Here is a 20164-nt window from a genome sequence, read left to right on the forward strand (position 1 = left end):
TCCTCAGAATGACGCTGGAAAGAAAAATATTTTAAAACGTTCCCAAAAATCAAGACCGGTTATACTTTTATTTTTTATTGATCGCTCTCTTTGGTAACTGAACTCCCCTAATAATTTGTTTGGTGTGGCAGCAGTATTCTAGGCGTGACCCTCTAAAGGAGAAGAAAAGAGGAATGATGGGATCTTCCTCTCTGTACGGGAAAGTTCTTAGAATCTAGGTGCTCATCCTGCGAACCACATCGAGTTTATTGTTAATGTGAGCACAGTCGGAAATTGCTTTCAACAATTCTAAGTCTCTTATATTATTGGATATTGTAAGTAGGTCCCGTGAAGGAAGAGAATATAATTGTTTGGGAACATTTTGTTTTCTAAGATGCATGAGAAATTTCCCCTTAATTTAACAGTAATGTGAAAGCTGTGTTAGGCCTACAACACAATAATACTTGATTTCTTTTATTGCTGTTATGATGTATTGAAGTCATAAAAGTTAAGTCAGGGATATGAATTTGATTACATCCCTTCCGTCAGTGAGATCACTAAAGACATAGCAATATTGTTTCCTCAATGAATGCAGTGAGCTGGCAGAAACGTTAGCATGCCGGGCGAAGTGCGTAGCCGTATTTCGTCTGCCGTTACGCTCTGAGTTCAAATTCCGCCGAGGTTGACTTTGCCTTTCATCCTTTCGGGGTCGATTAAATAAGTACCAGTTACGCACTGGGGTCGATATAATCGACTTAATCCGTTTGTCTGTCTTTGTTTGTCCTCTCTGTGTTTAGCCCCTTGTGGGTAGTAAAGAAATAGGTATTTCGTCTGCCATTACTTTCTGAGTTCAAATTCCGCCGAGGTCGACTTTACCGTTCATTCTATACATATATATATATTGTTGGCATCCTTTTTGTCTCGGAAGAGAATGGAGTTGCGCATAAAGTAGTCTAGTCCGGCTTTTATATTTCATGTCCTGATACATTTCCTGCTGTGGCTGTGTAGTCCTATCCTGGACAGACACTCCCTCTGGCAGGTACCGCAAATGTAGCGAAGACTGTTCCTGGCTGGTTGTAGTGCCATAGTTTCTTGTTGACGTCTCTTCTTTTCTTTCCATTTCTCCTCTCTCTCTCTCTGTCACTCCTTTGTATTCCCTCTTTTACAGTACGTTGCCATTCTCCACGGTTGCCGGCAACTGCCTCCCAACCGCTAATACTGATGTTGCAGGCCTTCATGTCCCTTTTGCAAACATCCTTGTAACGTAAGATCGGTCTACCCACAGACCTAGTACCCCTAGCAAGCTCTCCGTAGAGTATGTCCTTGGGGATTCTGCCATCTTTCATACGGCTAACATGCCCAAGCCATCTCATACGTCTTTGTGTGAGGAGTGCAAACATGCTTGATATTCCTGCTTGCCTGAGGACATCTTTGTTGGGGATATGATTCTGCCATTTGATGCGGAGGATTTTTCGGAGGCAGCGCAGGTGAAAGATGTTTAGGCGACGCTCTTGGCGTGTGTATAGCGTCCAAGTCTCACTTCCATACAGTAGAGTGCTGAGTACACATGCCTGGTAGATCTTCATTGTCGTGGTCTTGGTCAGCTTATTGTTGTCCCAAGCCCGTTTGGAGAGTTGGGCCATCGCAGCAGCTGCCTTGCCAATGCGTATATTGAGCTCAGCGTCAAGGGATAGGTTGTAGGTGACGGTAGAGCCCAGATAGGTAAACTTCTCCACCTCTTGTAATCTGTGATCTCCAATATGTATGTTTGGGATGTCCGATGTAGCCTGGCCCATGATGTTGGTCTTCTTAAGGCTGATAGCTAAGCCAAAGTCGTTACATGCTTGCTCAAAACAGTTAATGAGCCTTTGGAGGGCTTCTTCTGTGTGTGTTACCAGAGCGGCATCATCAGCAAATAACATCTCCTTGATCAGGACGTTTCTGATTTTGGTCTTGGCACGCAAGCGCGAGAGATTGAACAGTTTCCCGTCACTTATACTGTGCAGAAACACTCCATCATCTGATGTCTGAAGGGCATGTGAAAGTAAGAGCGAGAAGATGCCAAACAATGTAGGAGCGAGGACACAACCTTGCTTTACCCCGTTTTTTTATTTGGAAGGCGGCTGATGTTGAACCGTTGTGCTGTATGGTGCCTTGCATGTCATCATGGAAAGACTTGATGATCCTCAGCAGCTTTGGTGGACATCCGATTTTTTGGAGCAGGATGAAGAGGCCTGTTCTGCTTATCGAGTCAAAAGCCTTTGTTAGATCAATGAAGGCCATATATAATGGCATTTTCTGCTCTCTGGACTTCTCCTGAAGTTGGCGTGTGGAGAATATCGATAGTTGATCAGCAAAATTTAGATTCAGATGAATATGGTACTTAAGGTAAAGGCACCATAATTTTGTATGGTATTATCCATATAAATAAAATGAGGTGATTATAATCAAAATAAGCAACAAGGATATCCAAGGTAGTGTAGTACAATCATTTCATGCTACTTCATTTTATTAAACACTGTAAGTATTACATCAGTTTTAAAATGTCGAACAAGCTTCAGCCACATATAGAATTTTTTTATTAAACGGACAATGCACATTTTTATACTTTTTTCATTTGCCAACATTAAGAAGAGTGTAGATATATAATCAGAGAGGTTAATTTTATCATTAAGAACATGGTGGTAGTATGTTCTTCTCCATCTGTAGATTTTTTATCACTGAGTTTACTTTGTTATATAGATCTACCAGTGAGGAGGGGGGGTTTCTATTATTGGTTCAATGGAGAAAAACAGGCATTTTCCTATTTATAAATAGAGGAAGGGGTAGTACAAATATCAAATCCATAAATCCATTCACATTTTGAGCAATTTAACTTAGACATATTTGAATGTCTTTTAGCTAAAGTTAGTGGGGTAGGGGGAATAGAGACTACTAATGCTCTAGAAGTTTTCAGTTTCCCTTACCATTTAACAGCCATAATTCTGCTTGTGAATTTTAAATAAATTTTAAAACTGATGTAATACTTACGGTGCTTAATAAAATGAAGTAGCATGAAACGATATCCTTGTTGCTTATTTTGATTATATATATATATATATATATGTGTGTGTGTGTGTGTGTGTGTGTGTGTGTGTGTGTGTGTGTGTGTGCGTGTGTATGTATGTGTGTGTATGTATGTATGTGTGTATGTATTTATGTAGCTTCTACATGAAAGAAAATCCTATTGCATATGAGGCATTTAGTAACAGAGTGTCGTAAGCACCAGCCCAGCCATTTTCGAGCTTAGTATATTATTTTCTTTGTCTCGAAGTCTAGGATCTGAAAAAGTTGAGAGTAAGTGCTGGTGAGGCCTTCAATAAGGTCGAAAATCTAGCTGAAAAATCTGTACCTCGATGCTATTAACATGATGATCGTTTATCCAAAGTAGGATCTGAGAGTTTAGTAACACACACACCCATGCAATAACTTTGGTGTATCGTTTTTCAAGGTGTTATGGCTCATTTTCTAATATACTTCGCTGCTGTCGTAACAGTAATGGACTATTATCTTCCTATCTTGTCTTACACATCTCTTAAAGATACTTACCTTGGTATATTAAAACACAAACAATACCTTTGTATGCATACATCTTTCAGATGTATGCATAAATAAATAACTTTACATAGGTGTAATGATTAGAGAAGTTCTTCGCCGTCATTTTAAGGCAAAAACCCAGCTTCCTAACTTTATTCTTTGCCACCGAGATACCGCAGTTTGAAAGTTTTTGACAGCGTTTTTCTCGGTTTTTAAAATGTAGCATTTAGACGGTCTGTTACTAAACGCCTCATATGTCTACTCGACAGGGTATAAGAGAAACAGTTCAGTCAAAGTTCGTATTCATCAACAGACGGTTGTCATCGTCCAACAGTAAGCCAAATATCGCTTTATAACTGACATTAAAAGCTTCTAGATTATAAAATTATTTAAAGTCTTGCATTATATAATTCTTAATAATTCTTAAATATTTACGTATTTAAATTTTCAACTTCTTATCATATATCTTAAATGTCAAAATTCTAACTTCTATAAAAATGATTTATAAACAACTTTTAATCTATTTGTAATATCTCAAATTTCATTTTTATTTTTTAGTTTTTAGATATCAATCATTCATATTCTATTCACATATTTTCAAGTTTTTAATATATATATATATATATATATATATATATATATATATTTATTTCAATCAATTGGATGTGGCCATGCTGGATCAACGTCTTAAAGGGTTTTAGTCGACCCTAAGACTTATTCTATTAGCACTCATTCTATTAGTCTCTTTCGCCGAATAGCTAAGTTCCACGCACAAGGCTCTGGTTGGCTTGAAGCTATAGTAGAATACACTTGCCCAAGGAGCCATGCAGTGGGACTGAAGCCGGAACTATGTAGTCGGGAAGCCAGCTTCTTACCACACAGCCACAGCTGTGCCTATATTATATACTCTTTTACCCTTTTACTTGTTTCAGACATTTGACTGTGGCCATGCGGCAGCACCACCTTTAGTCGAGCAAATCGACCCCGGGACTTATTCTCTGTAAGCCTAGTACTTATTCTATCGGTCTCTTTTGCAGAACCGCTAAGTTACGGGGACGTAACACACCAGCATCGGTTGTCAAGCCATGTTGGGGGGACAAGCACAAACACACAAACGTATACACACTCACACACATATATATATATATATATACACATATATACGACGGGCTTTTTTCAGTTTCCGTCTACCAAATCCACTCACAAGGCTTTGGTTGGACCAAGGCTATAGTAGAAGACTCTTGCCCAAGGTGCCACGCAGTGGGACTGAACCCGGAACCATATTGTTGGTAAGGAAGCTACTAACTACACAGACACTCCTATGCCTATATATACTTTTAAATATAATTTTATATATACTTTTAAATAATTTTGATAGTTTTAAAACCTTTTCATTTTTAATTATTAATTTTAATTTAATTTTATATATTTGTCACTTTTCTGTTTTGGAATTTCGATTTCCAATTTTTTAAAATTTTGTTAATATTCAATGCTTTGGTTCGTTTTCAATTTTTCAATCTTTCGATGCTTTTATGTTTGGATTTCTTTTAATTTCTGCGTTGTAAGTTTTATAAAGCTGTTTCAACCTTAATATCCCATCTATTCATTTTAATTTCTATTGAGGCATGCAATCTATTCTTTATTTACGCTTATCTATTTATATATTTACTATGTGTATATATGATATTAATATATAATGCTTGATGTAAATATATATATATATATATATATATATATATACACAATAAAGTATCTATACTTTATTAAATTATTATATTTTTATACCTACGTATTATTTTTAATACTGCATAATAGCGTATTCGTCAAGGTATTGCAATCAAGCGTAAGAGAGCTGTTTATCTTCCACCCATGAGGAATACTTTGTCCACCGCTGGTGTATTTGTTTTGTAGTCGGTGGTACCATGCGCACTGGACTTGCATAACTGAAGAGTGCATTGATCATTGAATTGTTGAGCCAGAAACTTAAATTTTCGTATATAAGGCACCATACCTGTATCAAACAAGAACTTTAAGCCCTATTTTCAAGAGTATTGAGGTCTAGCCCTTTTGTTGGCACGTGTAGTTCATCGATATATATACATAAAAATAAAAAATTTAATTTGGGACATAGAGATACAAAAGATTTCGTATCCACAAAGCCAAACCGTTGCGGACAGCTCGTTTGATTCTATATAAAGACACAAAATTTAAAGTTTTTACGTCGCGCACCTCAGGAAGCACTCAGAAATCGTGATTTAAATCTTAAAATATAAAAACGTTAATGACAATAGGTTGTTGCTCCTGAAACAGAGGATAAAACAAGCATTATTGACCTGGAAAAGACTAACAGCAAACGGAGAAATCCAATCTTCTAGTAGGTAGCGCTTGAAGCGGACACATTTAGAGAAAACGTCTTTACGCCTATTTAACGCGCAAGATTTTGTATAGTCCATAAGTAATTTGGCCCTCTCCGCGAAGCAAATGTTGCAACGGCCACTCCCATTTATATATGGGCGTGGATGATCTATTTTTTCCATCTGATATCACATGGGGTCCCTTGATCTTTAAGGTTCTACACATGACGGGCCAAAGTCGTGACAAAAGGTCTTTCTGGGACCCTGAAAGATGGCTCGTGGTTTATGGAAGCGACGTTTGAGTGATTTACTGGCTGATCCGATATATTTACAAACTTGGGATGTGGTTATATTCGCACTCCTGGAATATCTCTGAAAGGCACCAAATCTGGAGATGCTATTGGTAACACCGTTCCTGGCGCAGTTGATATGGCGCCATGATCCGGTGGTGTTATCACCGTGGTTATCACTATTGGTTATATAGTTGGCGATGCTACTGCTGGCGTTAGTGCGGGTGCGGCCGTTGGTAGCATATGTTGCGGGGCCGGTCATCCCATCGGTGTCGATGATAATTGTTTGGTCATCATCTGTGGTGGTGGTACTGAGAACGCCGGATACCTCCTCTGTGTCACTGGTCCTGTATTGGTCACCATTTCTAGGTGTGGTGATTGTACTGATGGTAACATATATACAGGGCAGGTCACTCTGTCTGCGTCTATGATAACGGTTTGTTCATCATATGTAGCAGTGATAATCGGGTCGTCGGTTACGTCCTCTATGACGCTGGTCCCAGACTTGTCATCATCTCTGGCTGTGGCGATTGAACTGGCGTGAGATCTGGTTAATCTGGTTATATTGCTGTTGGGTTGTACATTATTGGTAATGTGGATAACAGGTGTCACTGTAGCTTCATAGATTACTGCTTCAGCCTCACATCAGCCTTCTACTGGAGAGTTAGCATAATACCCAGCAAGAACAACTGGCCTCCTCCCTTGTATTGTGGGTACTTCTTAAAATGCTTTTTATGTTATATGCATAACTAAAGGATACACTTAGGTTGTGCCTGTTAAATAATTGTCTGTATCTAGGTGTGTGTGTGTGTGTATGTGTGTGTGTGTGTGCGTGTGTGTGTGTGTATGTGTGTGTGTGTGTGTGTGTGTGTGTGCGTGTGCGTGTGTGTGTGTGTGAAATATTTGTCTTGCAGAGCCTAACGAGCTTTCCATAAAAGCTTTGGCTTTCTGGATACCAAATCTATGGTAACTCTGTGTCCAAAATTTAATTTTGTTTCTAACAATTACTCTTGTATTCTTTAGAGTGTGCTTCTATTCTGATATATAGTTTATTGACTATATATAGATCGCTAGCACTACACATTCTTTATTTTCCGTCCTTGTTTCCTTCTGTGTTCCTTTCTGTGGAAGAGTGTGTGCTCCAAACGTTAAAGACATTTTTTCATTTCCCGAGCGTTAAACTAATACATTTGTTTGTTGTCTTCACCACCTGTCTTTGTCTTTTGATTTTTTTTTGTGAATTTTCTCCCTATATTTATCTATCTATCTATCTATCTATCTATCTATCTATCTATCTATCTATCTATCTATCTATCTATCTATCTATCTATATATATATCTATCTATCTATCTATCTATCTATCTATCTATCTATCTATCTATCTATCTATCTCTCTCTCTCTCTCTCTCTCTCTCTCTCTCTCCTCTCTCTCTCTCCATATATATATATATATAGTTAATCCAAACAAGAAAACACAGAAAAAAACACAGCAACGCGAGGACGTGGAACAATTAAAGTATTATTTGACGCTCAGGAAAGAAGGGAAGGAGGGTTTAATGTTTCGAGCGGAGCTCTTCGTCGGAAACAAGGAGAAGGAAGGATCCCGAGAATGGAAGACAGAGGAAAAAATATTTTTGCTGGTGGTGCTCAAGATATACACATACATATAGGAATATATGTACATATATATATTTGTGTATACACACATACACACACACATACACAAATATTCACATATATTTACGACTGTCTTCTTTCAGTTTCCGTGTACGAAATCCACTCACAAGCCTTTGGTCAGCCTGCGGCTATAACATACGCATACACACGTACATACATGGATAGATATATATATATATATATATATATATATATATATATATGTGTGTGTGTGTGTGTGTGTGTGTTTGTGTGTGTGTGTGTGTGTGTTTGTGTGTGTGTGTGTGTGTGTGTGTAATTAAAACACGCTGAGGACGGGTAACCACCCCACCCCTCGCAAATACCTATCGGAAAGAGAATGTGTGCCGTTAGCCACTGGAGGAGATGTCTTCTTGGCGCTATAAACGTCAGTAGCACTGCCTTGTATACGACGTCAAACTTGGTTCCCTAACAATGGGCTACATGGAAATAATCATTTACCAGGAATATTTATCAATCTTTGGAAACCTCCTTTCTCAATACATAAAAGAGAATTGGAAACGATTCTTAGACGATTGTTTTATACTCTGGAATGAAAACACAGATAAACTCCTAAAATTTAAAAACCTATTGAACAGCATAAACCCAAATATACAGTTCACAATGGAATACAACCAAAAGGAGCTCCCGTTCTTGGATATACTAATTAAAAAAATTAACCTTAAAATAGAAACAGACATTTTTTTACAAAGCCACAGACGCCAAACAATACCTTCTTTTCAATTCATGCCACCCAAGACACACTAAAACAAACATCCCCTTCAACCTTGCAAGAAGGATATGCACAATAGTGTCAGAACAAAATACCAGGAACTTTAGACTGCAAGAACTCAAAAACACCCTAATTGACAGACATTACCCAGCTCAACTCAAAGAGGATGGGATCAGACGTGCAACAGAAATCAACATAGAAACTTTAAGAAAAGTTCAACACAACAACACACCTTCCCCGAAAATACTACCTTACATATCTACATACAACCCCAGAAACAAAGAATCCTTCACCATCATTACCCAGAATTTACCAATACTTCATAAGGACCCCAAATTAAAGGAAATTCTAAACATACACCAAATCATTAAAAGCTACAAACTTAAAAAGATTCTCACAAAGGCAAAATTGTTTTCTGAAATTACGGATGCAAAAGTAAAAAAATGTGGTAGATTGAACTGTGCAACATGTCCAAACCTGCTAGAAGGATCAGAATTCCTCTTTAAAGAGGGACAGAAATTCAAGATCAAATCTAGCTTTACTTGTGCCTCTGAAAACCTAATTTATGTCATAAAATGCTCGGGCTGCCACCAAGACTACGTGGGATCCACGGGACTATCACTCAGACGTAGATGCACACTGCATCGACAACAGATTGCATTCCCAGAATACAGAATGATACCTTTTAGTGAGCACACTGAGAGATGCGCAAAGCAACTACTACCACAATTTTTAATATTTCCATTTTACCAATGTGCTATCGGATCATCAACACAAATTAGACTAAACAAGAAAACATTCTTCATTGAAAAGTACAAGCCCAGACTTGACCATGCCAACATACTGATACAGAGAATATCACACCAAGGGAAAGGAAAAAATAAATAAAAAATTTTAAGCGATTATCTCCCTTATACCGGAAGAAATCACTCATTACCTCCCCTTATTTAGAACTCTTTTAAACATAAACATAAAGATAACTCTGTTCGAGATAAACATAACGTCGTAAGAAATTTGAAAAGCTAAACGCGAAACCGGTCTTTCTTGTAAACTATGTCATTGTAAGAAAATTTTTTTTTATATTCTTCAGACATATTGACGCAAATATATATATTTTTTAACCTTTAAGCCTTCCATAGTTTTTTTCACTTTTTACTATTTTCTATATATATATATTTTCTATATATATATATACATATATATATATATATAATATATATATATATATATATATATATATATGTATATATATATATATATATATGTGTATATATATATATATATATATTTCTTTATTGCCCACAAGGGGCTAAACATAGAGGGGATAAACAAAAACAGACTAAGGGATTAAGTCGATTACATCGACCCCCCAGTGCGAAACTGGTACTTTATTTATCAACCCCGAAAGGATGAAAGGCAAAGTCGACCTCGGCGGAATGTGAACTCAGAACGTAACGACAGAGGAATTTCGCCCGGCGCACTAACGAGTCTGCCAGCCTTATATATATATATAATATATATATATATATATATATATATATATATATATATATATATATATATATATATATATATATATATTATAAGATATATATATATATTATATATATATATATATATATATAATATATATATATAATATATATAAATTGATCAAAATAAAAACATGATGCGAAGGATTCAGCGGTACATATGTTTCGGGCCTTTATTAGACAGATTTATAACAATGCATAATGTATGTCTGTGGCCTTCTTCAGCCGCGCACAACAGCTTCCACAAGGACATGTGTTACATCAAAAATTCTTGGTTGGGGATGCAAATCCTCCCATTCGCGTACGACATAATGCCGCAGCAGTATAGAATTGAAGCGTCCATCTCTTTCTTCTCTCAATGTAGGATGAGGAAAAATGGATGTTGAAGTAATGTAAATAAATAAATACATGTATATACGTGTATATACATCCTTTAATATATTATATCTAGACCTGGAAGCGTGGGCATATGCGTGTGTGTATGTAATGATGGGCGCGCGTATGTACATGTGAGTGTGTACACGTATAGTGTCCGTGTATACATGCGGATATTCTGTTGTATGTATGTATGTGTACGCACGTGCGTGTGGGTGTGTGTGTGTTTATATGCATGTTTACACGCGAGTGCGTGTGTATGCTTATAGGCTTGGAGGCGTATATGTACGCGTGTATATGGGTGTGTGTATCCATGTTGGTATGTATGTACTAGAAGTCCAAATAATTCAAGGAACCAGATTAAACGCTCAACAGCTCTGATTTACAACGCATTAGGTCCCCAGACGAAACTGTTGATTTACTGACAATTCTACAACTAAATTTTATCTATCTCCTGACCACCATGCTTGGTCCTTAACCTCTATACATCGCTTATCTTTATATTTTTTTATATTTTGTTACATTTTTATCATGTTTTTTTACTTTTATTTTTATTTCTATTTCTATTTTTACTTTATAACCTTATGCCTTTACATTTATTTATATTTCTTTATATTTCTTTATATTCTTTATACCCCCTTTACATCTCCTTATATCTCTTTATATCTTTATACTCTACATTTTTATATTTTTCTATACTTACACTTTTTATACATTTTTTATCCCTCGTCCTGAATTCTCGCCCCTCCATCTTCACGTATATACATGTATTTATTTATTTACATTACTTCAACATCCATTTTTCCTCATCCTACATTGAGAGAAGAAAGAGACGGACGCTTCAATTCTATACTGCTGCCGCAGTATGTCGTACGCGAATGGGAGGATTTGCATCCCCAACCAAGAATTTTTGATGTAACACATGTCCTTGTGGAAGCTGTTGTGCGCGGCTGAAGAAGGCCACAGACATACATTATGCATTGTTATAAATCTGTCTAATAAAGGCCCGAAACATATGTACCGCTGAATCCTTCGCATCATGTTTTTATTTTGATCAATTTACTCCACGACCTAAACCACCAAACGGTATACACAGGTGCTTATAATTATCAAGTACTCACCCCGAATTTATATATATATATATATATATATATATATATATATATATATATATATATATATGTGTTGTGTGTGTGTGTGTGTGTGTGTGTGGTGTGTGTGTGTGTATGTATGTATATGCGTGGTCTGATTATTAAGCACCCGGACTATTGCTATAGTAAAGAAGGTAAGGGACGTAGAGGGGAGCGGCTTGGAACAAATTGACATTGAATTTTGCTGTGCATGCTCACTGAGCTTTAACGTTCTTGCTCACTTCCACTGTTTACAACACTGCCTGAAATGAAGGTGTGTAGCGTGTGATCTGCAGAGAATCTGCATCAAATTTTTCCAAAACCTTGGTGACACCTGCTCAGAGCCTACACAAAGTTTTCATCGTTCTTCACACAATCAAGGAGATCTTATGTAACTGAAACCCCATTTTATTTATTTGGTCAACTGAAAGCAGTTTCGACGCAAACTTGAGTGACACGCGTCTCATACATAAATCCTCAGTGACAATGGTCTGACCTGAACCGTAACTAATCTGCACAGCCTCTGATAACTCATAAATGGGGATTCAACGATATCCCCTCATAGCTGCACGCTTAAATGCCATGTTTTTCTCAGTTCTGCTGGTTGCGAGTCTTTCAGAACGTTCGTCAATATCAAATTTATCGACGATCTTGGAAACGTCTCAACCACATGTACGCTTGCGTGTGGCTCATACAATCCTCTCCATACACTTGCCGCAATTTTGCGTAGGCCACTGTGCATGACAACTGTCTCTATCATGGAAAAATATATCTAAAAATATTATATATATGTGTGCTTCTTCAAAAGACTTCGGAGGGTTTTATATATATATATATATATATAATATATATATATATATATATATATATATAAAAGTTATGTATTTATGTATGTCTGTATGTGTGCAGGTATGCCTGTATACACGAAAATTGTCTAGCCATTATGGTGCAATCAATGGTAAATAATACAATACGAAGATGAGGTGAAAAAAAATAACAACAACGTATTAGGTGAACTTTCATGGAATGAGTAAAAAGAAAAAAATGCATTTTCGTTTTTGCACATAAATTCTTCTTCTGAAAGGATGGATAGACAAAGAGAGATAAATAGAGAAAAAAATAAAGAAAATTACGCCTGTATATGGAACCGTCACAGAAACACACACTCCCTCACACACATACACTGTTCACTCTTTTGGCTGATTCTTTCACTTGCGTGCTTATTTCTTATTGAATGTAAGACGTGCCATTTCCCACTGACATATTATTGCACTATTCAATTCGTAGCAGTAGCTATTAAAATTTAGACGGAATGGCAATTTAGAAGGCGATGAGATCATTACTTCTTTTCCACGGCGCTATCTATATTTGATATGTAGATTGTGCAAGAAGTCGATACAAGGAACACCTTGAAGCAATCCACATCAAAAAGAAAATGATATACTGGTAGCAAACGGGCTGAGAAATTGTATTCATGTTTTTGTTCGGGATTTACATGATGCGAAATAAATTTCATTGTGAACACAAATATTTGTTCCTGCTAATTATAGCAATTAACAGAAAAAATAAATATAACCTAATAGTTGTTCTTTTACAGAAACCTACAAAAAAGAATTAATTATGCCTCCTTAAACATCTCCACCAGTATCTGCAATCAGATCTTCATTGACATTTGTCCCACCACTTATTGTACATAAGTTAAATTGTAGTCAGTGGGACTGAAACCTTATTCAGTTCAAAAGTTAGTTGACAGTCCCGGTTGTCTAAAGTGGACGCTCCTGTTGCGAATTATAAAATGGAAAATTGCATTTAGAATTGATAATTATTTATCCTTGTATCGAAATTATTTAAATTCCTTTTTAGATTTAATTTAATCAATTGTTATGCAATTCCGTAGTACTAGTCTTATCAGCCATAGCACTATGTGTAATGAAGTTTGAACTAAAACAAAAGAAGTTGGAAACGGTACCTATTTTTATTCTCTCACGATGTTTCAAATCCTTTCCCGTCATGTCTGCCTGAAGCAGAATGTGTGTTAACATGAGATAGTCGCCGCCGTATTATGAACCTATGTTATTTGACACACCTCATGTTAGTTTCTTCATATATACTGTTCCGTACTGGCCGAGGGAATATTACAAGAATTATGGAGTTTTCTTGCTAGATTGATTGCTTTCACTGCACCGAAGTTGCTCAACATACATTAAGAAAATCATATTTAACCTATAGACAGAACCCTGACAGGTAGTAATGTTCTAGGTCAGAACGGATCTGGAAGTAATCGTAATTAAGGGGTGACTTCCGGGTCCTCACTACTCCAGAACATCCGAATTGTAGCCTCACCACAGGATGGGATTAAATGTCACACCTAGGACATATGTTTGAAATATCTGTCGTTAAACAACTTGGTCTAGAGTTTGAACCAAAATCAACAAATTCATTACTTCTCTGCTAGCGATATCAAATTATCCATTGGAATTATCCGAAGCAAACTGCTCCAATAAATATTTTAAAAGAAAAAGACAATTAGCTTAATGGATATTCCCGAATCATAGTTATGTGCCATTACGTATCGAATGAAGACAAGGAGCATTGACACCATGGAACTTCAGCACAATATCATTACTTCTCTTTTACCATAATGATACGGAAAATTACTTTACTTCAGAAAAAATGATTACCACGGTGGAACTCGAAGCAATCAAACGAAGCAATACTAAGAAAATCGTCTCGATGCAGCATGTCAGCTACTGAGAAAGACTTAAAGAATTAAAACTCTTCTCCCTGGAACGAAGGCGGGAGAGATATGCAGTGATATACATATGGAGAATCCTAGGACTTTACCAAACTTTGGCATTGAAAGCTACTCAAACTGCAGAACGGGGCGCCACTACATAGTGCCAAAGAATCCAGCATCGCCTTCAAAATACAGGACCAGATACTGCAACAGCTTGGGCTTCAAGGGCCCACAGCTCATTAATATCCTCCCAAAATGCCTCATAGACCTGCATGGTGTGGATGTAAGTGTTTTTAATACAAAACTGGATCTCTTCCTGTTGCGGGTTCCACAGGAGCCTACCTCACGGCAGGAAACACAAATAAGGGCAGCAGCATCAAACTCCCTCATTGACCGAATGCCACATATCAGAGGAAGTTCCAAATAATGGTGTAGCTCAGTCAACGGTGGTGCTCCAGCATGACCGCAGCTTTGCAAGTGAGACATTTTAATATATTAAAATTTAAATATTAAATAATCAAAATCCAAAAATGAACTTAGATGTACCATTTTGATGTCACATGTCTATGGTTTGCATTTTTGTACCCAGGGAAACTTACACCGGACAAAACTTACAAACATTCAAGTAGTAGACATAATTTTTTCTGTCTATGTATATGCAAGCAATGCGTATGTCATCTGCTCTGCCTTAACCTAAGTGATTATGTTTATCCATGGCTTAACTTAAATGAACATGTTTTCATAGGCGTATAATTAATAAGCCATTCGTTGACAAGAGCGTGTTACAATGCATTTGACCACCTAGTCATAGTAATTCGGTCAATAAATTTCCATACAACAGTGTGTAATGATTGTTCAGTTTCGTCTTGATATTCCCAATGTATACACGTTATATCAGTGATTACTCCAATATCTTAATGCATTGCAGAGTTTTAATATGAAACCATATTTATAAGCCGCTTCTATAGAATCATCAGCACACAATTGCAAACGTAGTAAAATGTCGATACTACCACTTCAATATCTTATATAATACCAAATGTCATGAAAGTTGATGACATTATATGAACAATGCCATCGTAAATTACGAGTTTAGCAGATCCACTTTAGTAGATGCTTATCAATTATACACTGACACATTACCGCATATACAACTATGTTAGTATAAAGTTTATCTCGTTTCCTACATAAGGGTGGTGTGGTAAACATATATATTACATACATATTCCACCTGTTTCTGCTGAGTGGCTGAATGTTGGAACCACCCCACGTATTCACACCTGCATCTCTATTAACATTACGGAGATTCTCGTCATAATTAATTATATTTTTCCTTGGTTTCAGTAGAAGTGTCTTAGAGGGAGAAAGGGAAATAGTATTTCGGTTGATTGAATCGTCTGCATTATTCTATTATTTCATAACGTCTTTTCATTGGCAAAACTGAAGGTATACTCACAATTATAGAGAAAAATAAAGGAAATTCGGAACTAACATTTCATGCAACTCATTACCTACAAAATATTATTAGTGGAGTCGACATTCCTTTACAAAATTATGGCCACAGTCATTTGGTGTACAAGTGCCAATTAACCCTTTTTAATATATCAACACAAAGTACAGATACATAAATCTTAACTATTTACATTTCTGTCTCTTAATCAATTTGTGATATTAAGTCACAAACCAACACATCTTAATCTCTCTTTCGCTTTAATAATATATCATTTTTTACCGGATTTTCAGACGTTTCCTTCTGTCACGTAGGAACAGAAATTGGTAAGGTTTATATATATATATATATATATATATATATATATATATATGTGTGTGTGTGTGTGTGTGTGTATGTGTGTGTGTGTGTGTGTATGTCTGTATATATATACACGTGTGTGTGTGTGTGCATGTGTGCTCGCACATGCGTATCTGTGCGTGAGTAAATATATAAATGCACACATAGACGTACACACACACACACACATATATATAAATAGATGAATAAATAGACTTATAGGTATTTGTGTATAAGTGTGACTTTGACTGTATATTGTAATGCGCTTGCATTTATATGTGTTCCTAATAGGTCAATACAGTGTGGAAATTAGCACATGATAAAACATGAAATATATGTAATCTGGGTTACGTTTGAGTAATTGTTATCCAGTTAAATCACAGACGTAAACGCCAAAAATAAGTGATACGATGCCGTAATTGAAGCATTTAATTTATTTATCACTTAACGTGTGAGGTCTCTTGTGAATAGTACTAGTAACATGGATTTCTGTACAAATTGTTGCATAGTCGGGTCGTCGGCGACTAAACCGATACCGTCACTAGATTTCCTTGGTGATAGGGATTACTAGAAACCCAGCAGAACTAAAAGCGCAACCTGCCAAAAGGATGTAGATTCAATGACTATCCAGCAATAGCACGGAGTCTCATAAATTCCAAGTTGGTGTCCGCGTACTGGAAGATCAGTTAAAATGGGGCACCCCTTATCTTTTCTTATAGCATGTCTCTAGAACGTACTTCAACCCCAAGCTGTGATAATCAGCGGTGGTTTGGTCAGCAAATCCTCTGTGACGGTCCACAATCAACGGAAAATGAGCTGTTACAGATCACGCTATCCTACATTTTGTATGGAGGTGGCCGGGGACCACGTGCACTTGGCTTTCCACTGAAACTCTGAACATGAACTCTACACCTCAACTGCGAATAACGAATCCAATTATTGCGTCAGCGCTATCCGACACTGCTGACCGTCAGATATGGTCAATATTCGTAAGGGACTATTTAACGCGCAAGATTTTGTATAGTCCATAAGTAATTTGGTCCTCTCCGCGAAGCAAATGTTGCAACGGCCACTCCCATTTATATATGGGCATGGATGATCTATTTTTTCCACCTGATATCACATGGGGTCCCTTGATCTTTAGGGTGCTACACATGACGGGCCAAAGTCGTGACAAAAGGTCTTTCTGGGACCCTGAAAGATGGCTCGTGGTTTATGGAAGCGACGTTTGAGTGATTTACTGGCTGATCCGATATATTTACAAACTTGGGATGTGGTTATATTCGCACTCCTGGAATATCTCTGAAAGGCACCAAATCTGGAGATGCTATTGGTAACACCGTTCCTGGCGCAGTTGATATGGCGCCATGATCCGGTGGTGTTATCACCGTGGTTATCACTATTGGTTATATAGTTGGCGATGCTACTGCTGGCGTTAGTGCGGGTGCGGCCGTTGGTAGCATATGTTGCGGTGCCGGTCATCCCATTGGTGTCGATGATAATTGCTTGGTCATCATCTGTGGTGGTGGTACTGAGAACGCCGGATTCCTCCTCTGTGTCACTGGTCCTGTATTGGTCACCATCTCTAGGTGTGGTGATTGTACTGATGGTAACATATATACAGGACAGGTCACTCTGTCTGCTCAGAGTTGGCTCAACTGAAACCAGGTGACACCGCAAGTGTACTTAATCAGTGGTTTGTGACTGACAAAAAACTTCCAGGATACATTGTTTCTTATTTGTCATATTTCCATAAATTAACCACACTCTCCATTATATTTTCTGTGTAAAAACAGTGTAAAATATTTGCACTATTTTAACCACATTGTTACCAGAATCGATTAAATAAATATCAAGTAAAGTGGCTTATCGAATGCATCATATGAATCATTATTCAAAACATAATTGAACGCTTGTTTTATCTATTCAGTTACGTCACTGTTCTTATCGCACTAAATGCACTGCTGCTCACATGACAAGGGTATAAAGATCAAAGCAATTTGCGACGTATAAAAATATATTGTTTCGGTTCTTGTTTGCGACGCTAGCAATTAATGTGTGATAGGCGCCATAATAAAAAAAAAAAATAGATATATCAGTTAAAAGTTTGTTATTTTAATGTGATGTATAGTAATAAAGGGATATCTTATGTATAGTATATTGACGGAACAAATATTTTCTAATAATTATATTGAATTACTACATGAATGTTTGTCTTAGTGAGTTGCAGAAATACTTTTTAAAGCATCAGATGAAGGTGTGCTTAAGTCTATATAATATATTAATTTTCCTGGCTCACGGTCAAAATCATTAATATTGCAATCGGTTTGTTGGGACTCAATAAAGTACTACATTTATTATGTTGACATGAATTAAAACTTCTTACGACCTATATGAAAAGTTCTGTCGTATCTCTGTTTGAACGTCAATATCGTTCTTCATATTAAAATGGGTATTAACAGAGCCCCTACTTAAAATATTAAAACAATGTCGAAGACGCTGAAGTGATAGAAACTGTAAATAACCGGATTTATGCCTAACAATATTCATTTTCATCTCTCTGTATTCTAACTTAAATCTTACTGAGTACAACTATGAATTTTGACCCACTGGTGTATGCATTCATAGTTATTGTTATGACTTCGTTCAGTGCAAATCTGACGCTTTGTAATTCGGCACATGTTCTTTTCTGAGACAGCATCTCACTGTCAGTCTTCAATCACTTCACGTGATAGGAAAACATTTAAGAGAAGACAAGCTTGTAAGATAATACGATTTGAATAAGAAAATGTTTACATAAAACGATAACGATCATCTCTATATAAATTAATAATTTGTTGTGCTTTTATCAAATGAATAATTTATCGCTTCATAACAGGACATAGTTATTCATAGCGACAAAATAGTTGCAACGTTTCTAATATTGATTCGTTAATTGGCCAAAGATCAACTTAACCGTAGTAAATACACAATCCTGTCAACTACTTTTGGCATTCTAGTGGAAGAAATGCCAAAATTGAACCCAGAGAAATTTTAACTCCAAATTTTAACTCCAAAATATCGCATGAGAGTCAGAGCAGAGCGGAATTAAAAGTTCTAGAAAATCAATTTAAAGTGATGATGTACAACGACTGTTTTTTTCTGTAAAAATGCTTTTTCACTTATATACGATATATAATTTTATTGAAAATAATTGTATCTGAGTGTAAAATAGCATCGAGGATGTGGTACACTTGGATTAAATATCGGAAGATTTGCAGAGAACCAGGATAAATATTTTTCAGAATTTAGTTTCTTTACGTGTCCTGTTCAAATAAATGCTGTACAAGACTTTAATTGGGTCTAATATAATTTTATTCTAAAATTTTCATTCTAACAAATGAAAGTTTATAAGCATCATATTAGACATATTAATAGAGAGGATAGTCAGTATCCGCTAAATGCTGGATAAAAAATGATTCTCAATTATGGATCTCACGTTCTCACTAAGATTAAATACACCCGAGAGTTCTTTTGAGTTCCTTGCTCAATCCGGTATAAAATAGAAACCAGTTGATTACTGAATCTGACAATTTATACGGTTTCTAAGATTCAAAACGGCTAATTAAACGTAAATATGTTATTATCACTTGATTCTGATTCGCTGCGAAAACATTTGATTAAATAACAGTAATTTACAAAGATATATTAAATATTTACAACTAGTATACATAAAATCTTACATCTCAAACCTTTAAATATGAAATTAAATTTGAAAAAAAAACAAGTTAAAAGAATGGACAAAACTACTCAAATACATATATGTATTGTTAACTTACTGGTAGCGTATAGAATAATGCTTTGCCAGATATTGGGATTACGTTTCATTTCAGCAGATTTTAACGCTATATAAGATTTTGGAAGGAGAGACAACATTTTGAGGAAGAGTGAACACTTAACCACTTACAATTAGTTGTCAAGATTTCAAATCCACTGCAAAGAAATTAAACTCTCT

The sequence above is a fragment of the Octopus sinensis genome, linkage group LG12 (assembly GCF_006345805.1).
Source record: "Octopus sinensis linkage group LG12, ASM634580v1, whole genome shotgun sequence".
In the NCBI taxonomy this organism is placed as follows: Eukaryota; Metazoa; Mollusca; class Cephalopoda; order Octopoda; family Octopodidae; genus Octopus; species Octopus sinensis.